The sequence below is a fragment of the Poecilia reticulata genome, chromosome 4, assembly GCF_904066995.2.
Source record: "Poecilia reticulata chromosome 4, P_reticulata-male-v2, whole genome shotgun sequence".
Taxonomy (NCBI): domain Eukaryota; kingdom Metazoa; phylum Chordata; class Actinopteri; order Cyprinodontiformes; family Poeciliidae; genus Poecilia; species Poecilia reticulata.
In genome coordinates this window covers 7,649,072-7,657,336 of record NC_088833.1, presented here as the reverse complement: position 1 = coordinate 7,657,336, position 8,265 = coordinate 7,649,072, and positions in this window count along the sequence as shown.

The following is an 8,265-nucleotide window of genomic DNA, read 5'->3' as shown; positions in this document are numbered from 1 at the left end:
TTACTGACATCTGTGCAAAGTGGAGAGGGGGACACCTTAGAAAATGCGATCTTCATAAAGCCAATGAGGCGCTCAGACCTCCCAGCTTACTCGTGGGGGCAATATTAGAGTTAAAATGTATCGGTTCCATTAAGAGCAGCTGTTGTTTGTAAAAGCTTAGAAAATTAAGGGACTCCCAGTAATCCAAGCAAGCTCTGCTGAGTGAGGAGAACTACTGGGACGTAGTTTACCGTTCTGCTGGAAGTGTTGTGTTTTTGCTCTCTTAGTAAATAGCAATAAAAGCCATTGTTGGGAATCAGAAAGCACCAGTGATCACAGTACTGATATGTTAATTAAAGCTATAAGTCTCAACAATGGAGAAGTAATGCAGATTTTTTCCATTATATCTTCATAAATCCTGATTAAAAATATGTATCTGGTAAAACTGGCTCCTACTGCTTACTTTCTCTGGACCAGTCTGACGTTATGGTATACCAGGTCTAATCTGCAGAGCATTGAAATGGTAAAAGCTGAGCGGTATCTCCACCCCATCGTGTTTCCCGCTGTTAGTTTCAGGAGATTTAGGATTGTAGCTGATCTCCAGAAGAAAGAAAACACTTGAAAATAAAACATGAAAGGTTTTGAAGGAGTCCTCTTTGTTTCAAATATTGTCAATATGTTTTGTTGCTAAAATAATTCCCATTTGTTGTTTAATGAAAATTACAAATATACAGCTCTGGAAAAATTAAGAGCCCACTGCACTGAACCCCATTTAAAACCTCCTGGTTATTCCACCATATGTTGATTTCTGAACTCTTCCTGAGTTAAAACGTTAGTGCTGCTGTTTATAAGTGAATATGAAATTGTTTTCTTTGCATTATCTGAGGTCTGAAAGCACTGCATCGTTTTCGCTATTTTGACCATTTCTCAATTTCTGCAAAACACATATTTTGCTTTGAATTACAGAGACATGTTGTCAGTAGTTCATAGAATAAAATAACAATGTTCATTTTACTCAAACATATACCTATAAAAAGTAAAATGAGAGAAACTGATCATTTTAAGTGGCCTCTTAATTGTTTCCAGAGCTGTATTTGTAGAGAGACATAGGTTCACTGTTGTGTTTCTGTTCTGTTTTTGGTTGAGTGAAATAAGTAAACGCAACACTGGCGAGCAAACTGTGGAGTAGTAAATACAAAAAAAATTCAACATACCATTACTCAAATTACAGAAACTAAGAATTTTACTAAAATGACCAAAGTAGGCTCTAAATCCTTCAGCTCACATTATGTTAAGGCAGGAAAAATACAATTTACAATACAGTAGAGCATGATGGAAAGGTATGCTTATAAAACTCAGAGACAATAATAATAATAGTAGTAATAATAATAAAATAACAGATCGTTTATTCATTCTAACATTTTGAGCACAGACATTTTAACAAAAATGCAGTGACACTTTAAATAGCCCTGAAGATCAACAACTGGGGGAGAAACACGGGTGACCAAATGACTGCAGTTCTCATTTTATATATAAGACAAAAGAAAAAGATATTCATCCTCTCAGTAATGAACTGAACTGTGGATGCTATTTCTGCCCGGTTCAAGTGTGTTTGGTAAATGTTATGTCTGGTTTGGATGGTTTTCCGCTCAGGGAGGCGCCGCAGCGTAAAGAACACAGAAAGACTAAAAAATAAAATAAAATAAACAAGAGAGCGAGGCCGAGCTTTTAGATTGGGCTGGTGTCACACCTGAGGTTGATGAGCGTGATGCATGACGAGTGTGGAGCTGCTGCTACAGAGCTCAGCTAGGAAGAGAAACAAAACAAAGTAGGCTTACAGAAAATTAAGCTTCACCTTGGGACGGATCAACCCGGAGGGGAGTGTCGGGTTTTTGCCCGAGCTGAATTTTTTTACTTAAATGTTTAATTGTTATTGTTTTTGGAGAAAAGCAGTCTGGGCTGTTGGGTTGCTGCCACGGGGAGTTTGCACGTCTGCTAGCCACAGGGGAAGTCCCGTTTGCTGTGTTTTTGGGAAAAGAGGGGGGAAAAAAAAACTACATCTAGAAGATGAAACTTTTGAACTAAGCGTCTGGTGGACTGAAGGGCTGGTGAACTTTTCAAAGAACCCTGAACCGACACAGAATAAGGTACGTACCACCTCTCTGTGTTTTCCTTCAGATGCTTGTTTTGTTTGCTACCTTTTTTTTTTCTCTCTTTCCTCTAACCTGTTGTTGCTGCGCTACTTCCGGAAGCAGTCAAAGTTGAAAGACGTAAATCAGGGCTGTTCAAACGCATCACGTCAGAATTACTTATAGACCACAAAATATAGAATTTCTAAAATCACAAAAAAAATTACATTGTGACCTTTTTCAACTGCTGAATAATAAATTAAGCATGAAATAATTTAAATACATAAAGTAGTAAGATATTTTGTATACCCAAAAATAATAAAAAAAAAGGATTTTCCACATTTTCCTCATTAAAAGAGACATCAGATTCACAAATGTTTCTGGGCTTGTTAGGTTTAGCAATACAAACTGGATTTGGGACGGTTTTTGGATAACATTTCGTTTAATAAATTTATTAAAAGCAGTTTTTGGCGAACCAAAGTCTGCTTTTGACTAAAAGTCACTAAACCAGGGGTCCCCAAACTTTTTCCTGTGAGGGCCACATAACGTTTTCCTTCTCTGGTTGGGGGCCGGAGTCAGTTTGTAACAGAAAAGGTGTGACGATTGCAGGAGTGCCTAAATGTAAAAATGTATTGTTTTCCAGAAAGCACAATCAAATAACCCTCTGTAGATTCTTCACAGAAAAAATTCAGGAAGGATTATAGTCCGTATTTTCCCAATTATGAGCTGCACTGGACTATAAGCCACAACCCCAAAGTTGTTTTTTTTTAAACCAGTAAACATGCACATCTAAGCCGCAGATTTCTCTGCTGCTCCAGGTTTTCCACAGCAATGCAGCAGCAGCAGAGGGAGGCGGACACCCAAAATCTGAGTCATAACACAGATCAATTGAATATCACATTTATTATGGTTGAAAAAGTTGCCAAGATTAGATTTAACTGAACTGATTACGGTAGTTTCCGAACGGTAACTGTAACAGTAAAAGTGCTGAACCAAAATGGGCTCCTTCTTCTTTAGATTTCAACAGCAGCTTGCATCCATTATTGTTGCACTACAACAATGTTGGATGTTATAGTATCTATAATAGATATCTATAATATCTACACCTCACATTCTCAATGATCCCAGTATTATTTAAAAAACTGTTATATAACTGATCAACAACATTCTCAAATTTAAATTCCCTATTAAAACCTAATTCCGTTTTAATGGGCGCTTTTTTATTTCCAATTTTGACTTCCAATGATTCACTTTGTAATGGTCTCATGGTGTCTTGTACCATCAGCCAAGCTCCTTTCACACGAGAAAGGATTAATTAGTTTAGTTTAGATTAATTAGATCTTCCCTTATTTCCATGTAGAATGGAGTGAAACTGTCAAAACACAAACAACTCAGGATGAGCTGAACAGTTTACAGAAGTGTTACATTCAGATACAACTGATAAACCAGCTACCTCTGAATGCTATGAGCTGCAATGCTACATAACGACCTAAGAAATCTTAGCAGCCTGCTAGTTAGCAATGACGTAGCACATAATCAAATCGCCCGCAGGTATTTCCAAAACTAATTCAATAAACAAGTTACTTATTTTATCATATGTTAGCATAAAGACTTGTTTTGAAGTATAAGCTGCTACTTACAGGCATTGCTTTGAAGAATTCGACCTGTAATGCGGCATTCATAACAAACACGTGTGTTCATCTGTTCTACCGCTAGCAAACAACCAATTAAATAACATAAGAGTCAAGCAGTTCTCTAAAAGTCCAACGGATGGCAGCAGTGCGCCATGCAAAACAAAACACCCACAGTTCACAGGACACACTTCCTGCTAAAGAGCCCCCTGGTGGTTGAAGAAAAATCCACATATAAACCAGAAAATACAATGTATGAAAAAAAATCTGAATGCTCTCTGGCATTGTTCAGGGGGCCGGACCAAATCTGGATGCGGGCCGAATCCGGCCCGCGGGCCGTAGTTTGGGGACCCCTGCACTAAACTATGTCTCCATCACATCCAGCGATTAGACAACCAAAGAGGCTCAGGGAAAGGTAGACGGCACACGTCTGACCCAGTAAGGTTCTGTTTTTCTTCTGGTGCTGAAAGCCGACGTTCAAAACTGGTTTCAGTTCTGTCTCAGTTTAACCTGCCCTTTTTAGATTAAAGTAGGCCAGACGTCTTAAAAATAGGCCACAAAATCCCAAACTGTTTGCTATTAACAGACTAACAAACCCTTGATAATTTTAGACTTTAATCAGTGGGCTAACGGTTATTTCTTAAATTTGTAATCGTGGGGAAGTGATTAGCTCTTATCAGTCTTTTTCCCTGATGATTAATCTGTTCGTTGTTGCATCCTGGCTCAATGACTGTAAGAAGTAGGACAGACAACATGAGGCGCTAACATTTAGAAAAATATCATTTACATAAGTACAAAATAGCATGTTTGAATTGTTTGACCATAATTTCTATAATATACTGTAATAAAATTCTTGTTTAAGGCAACTGTAGGACCTGTAATATTCAGCAAGAAGGTGCTGATACATCCCAAGGAGAATGTGTGCTTAACAGGACATAGCAAGCACATGAAGTGTCAGAAGAAGCATTTAAATTATTTTTTGTGAGCAGTGCTTCTCTGCTTTAAACCCTGTCTTTGTTGAAGGCATCCAAAGCAGATCTGCCTCACTTCAGAGGTATAAATCCTGCTTAAACCTCGCAACAAACAAGTGGGGACCAGCGAGATATTTTCTCATTTTTTTCCATGTCTGTGACAGCAACAGGAACATGAACACACAGCCAGACTGAGGAGGCACACTGTGTGCAGCTGCAATTTGCTGTCTGTCTGAGAAAATGGATGTAGGCCAGTCAAAGGATTTCTGACGGCTAACGCAGAGCCTGCTTTCTCCTTAAAAAACAAAACAAAACATGAGATCAGCAGAGCCTCTAATCAAGTATTACTGTCAGGCTGAGGGACAGAGTCGAGACAGTTCCCCCTGTTGCATCTCAAAACTTAACAAGGCTCCTCTGACATGTTTAAACCCAAAGTTAGAGCTTTTGTTGAATTACTAGCAAGTCCAAATGTTAATAGCAGTGAAGCAGGTTTAAGCATTGACCACTTCCTGGCATCGAGGTATTGTATCACGATATAATTGTTTCTTCTCAGTCATTATCAATAATTATTGATTCATTTTTTTTTGTTTTTATTTAATTATCTGAAATATTGCCAAGCTGGTGGCATGACCATTTCGTTTCTGTCCACAGTTTTCACTCCATGCCGTTTATTTTCAAGCAGTTATGAGGCAAAACAATGTTAAAACATTAACCTGCTGCTGCGGAAGTTACTCAACAGATTGTTGCTAGGTAACCACAAGTTACTCAACACGCTGTTGCTAGGTAATCAAAGAGCGAGTTAGTTGATGCCACCGACCTAAATCCCAACGCCTTTTCTCTTGCTTACATCCCCCACAATGCTTTGCGGTTCTGGATTGGAGTTCAGTGAAACTATTGAACATTCTATCAGACGTGGCGTCTATTGATATTGATCACGTATCTATGGTGATATGTTACTGATTTATTATTCAGCATCATGTCAAGGTATGCCAAGTATTTCAAATATTTGCTATAAAACTGCTAAACTTTTCTTTTCTGCCTCTCTGATATGCTTCCAATGACTTTTGATGAGATGCCAGAAATCGTTCCAGAGTGACTCGAGTTTTATTATTACAATAAAGCTACATTCCTCCCTGCTTACCTGTTGCTTGTCAAACACATTCAGTGAACAGCTTGGACAACTTCAGTTGTATGACTGATGGTCAAGGGTGGTGCTGGTGCAGTGAGAAGAACTCACCTTTGGAAAAAGGAACTCTAATTAAAAAATTAATAACTTTTGTGTTGCTTTTCTAGTATAATTCAATGACACTGTTGGACCAGATGAGACTAAATTAGTGCTATTAGTACTCTAGCTTTGGGCTGTAAATTTAATTAATTCCTGTTTGGAATCACTCGGCAACAGGAACTTCTGTGGACACAGTTTCAGTGAAGCGAGAAACGATATAATATGCGGCACATCTTTTGGACTGGTTCAGTGCATGATTAGTACAATAACTGCTGAAAACTTGTGCTGTAATGACCTAAAACTGACCTATAGGGACCCCACATCATGCAGGTGCATGAGAACAAGAGATGTCTAAACGTTGAATTCTACATTTTAAATATGAAGATCCTTTTAAGACGTAACGAAGCTTAAATTCAGCATGTGCGTCGGACTTCATTGACTGTTCATTGCCTGACATGGGTTGGCTGTAAAAAATGATAAAGGAATTGCAGCTCGAATTGGGAACCCTCTTTATGGAGGGGATTGCAGTAAGCTTTAAAAACTGGAAGAATAAATGGTTCTGTGCACATTTTGTCAAGGGGAATCTGTAATGTTACAATCTGTCATGTAGTCTGTGAGTAGCGTGGATGAGGAATTTGCACAGGCCCAGAATTTACAGCCTCTCAAGGTAATAAAGTGTACAGGAAAAAACTGAATCAAGCATGAGAGGAATGTTTTATAGAAAGGATTGTCCTGACCCTCGATAGCAAAGGTTACTTTGTGCCTGACTTGCTCTGTCATGCAGGGTTGGTTGAGGTCAAGTTTAGTTTTTCATTTAAAACTCTTGAGTCAATGCAATCAATAAGAGTGTGATCCTGCACCTCAGGTCGTTGCATTATTTGAATGCAAAATCCTAACGCAGATAAATCTGTGTTGAACGTTGAGGTTATATTAAACCCACTCATCATGAGCCGTGGTAAGTGGGTGTATTCATGTTTACGCTTCGTCTGTTTCCTAAAAACAGAAGGGAATCACTGAAACTGCTGTGTGATATCTTCTATGCTGCAGCATAGCAGTCAAAGATTATCCGTAGCCAACACTGCAGTCACTTCTATAACATCTCTTCACCTGATCCCCTTTCTGCAGCACCTCTGCTAAGGTTACAACCATGAAAAGACCCTTGAGTGAAACACTGACCCATTGGGTCCACAGCTGAACAATTCCTCATCCCTGAAAGAAGTGAGATGAATTCTGAACAGGCAGGGCTGTGGGGGTTTGTTGCTGCTATCCAAGGTGAAAACAGCCAGAAGCCGAGGTGGGTGCATTTAGTGCTGCTCAACTTGTGTGCACCTCCCAGCCTCCCCTCCTCTTTTTGACTTGATGCCAGTTTTAGAAGAAATGTTTTTTTCTTTTCAGCTAAGGACCGTGAAACACAAACACTTCAAAAATGACAACAATGTAAGACGTCCTTTGCTTTAATGCTATATGTGAGGCTAAATGAGATGAAAACAATCTGAGAGTCCAGCCAGAGCAGAGATATATCCAGTGCAGATTTAGAAAAAATGCAGAGAAATAACAAGTTTTCTCTTGCCTCATGATAATCAAAAACTTGTGCTGATGCAAACTGACTGAAGGAGAAGCTGAACTCTAAACAACCTCATACATAAAGCAAACATTTACATATTTAATCTTGTTTTCCCAGCTAAGATATATATTTATGTTTTTCAAGTATTAAAAGGCGATGTAAACATACTGACTTATTATGCCAAACTTTGAGTGCTTGTCTATAGATTGTTACAGTATATTAGTCAATGATCTCATTGATGAAGGGTACATAAGAGAAAGTACTCATTTAATGCAAATAAAAAGTATTTTCCTCTTACAGATTTAGCTTTTTGGCAAACTAAAATGTTTCAGATCAAATGTCAATGTAAAACAAATAAAATAACCTTATCAATACAAGAAGTATTTATCGTGTATTTTATTTATGAAGGACAAAAAGCTGTGAAAATGTCAAAATATAACGATCCGTATTGTTAATTCAGAATGTCCCTCAATTATTTGGATTATTTATGTAGCTCTGATTCACAGCAAACGTCTCAATGGAATCTACAATATAAACAAACACAATCTGTAGATCTACAGACAAAAAGGATCAATCGCATGCATAGATTTGAAATCAATTACATGTGTTCCAGTTCGATCCTTGTTATAAAACAAGTTTGTTTTATTATTCAAACTGATATGAAAATCGACAAGGTCTAAACACCTTTTTGTTTATTGTTCACCTGAGCAATAAACAAGGCTGGAGCAACAACTGATGCTTTTTACGGGAACGGTCAGATCAGAGG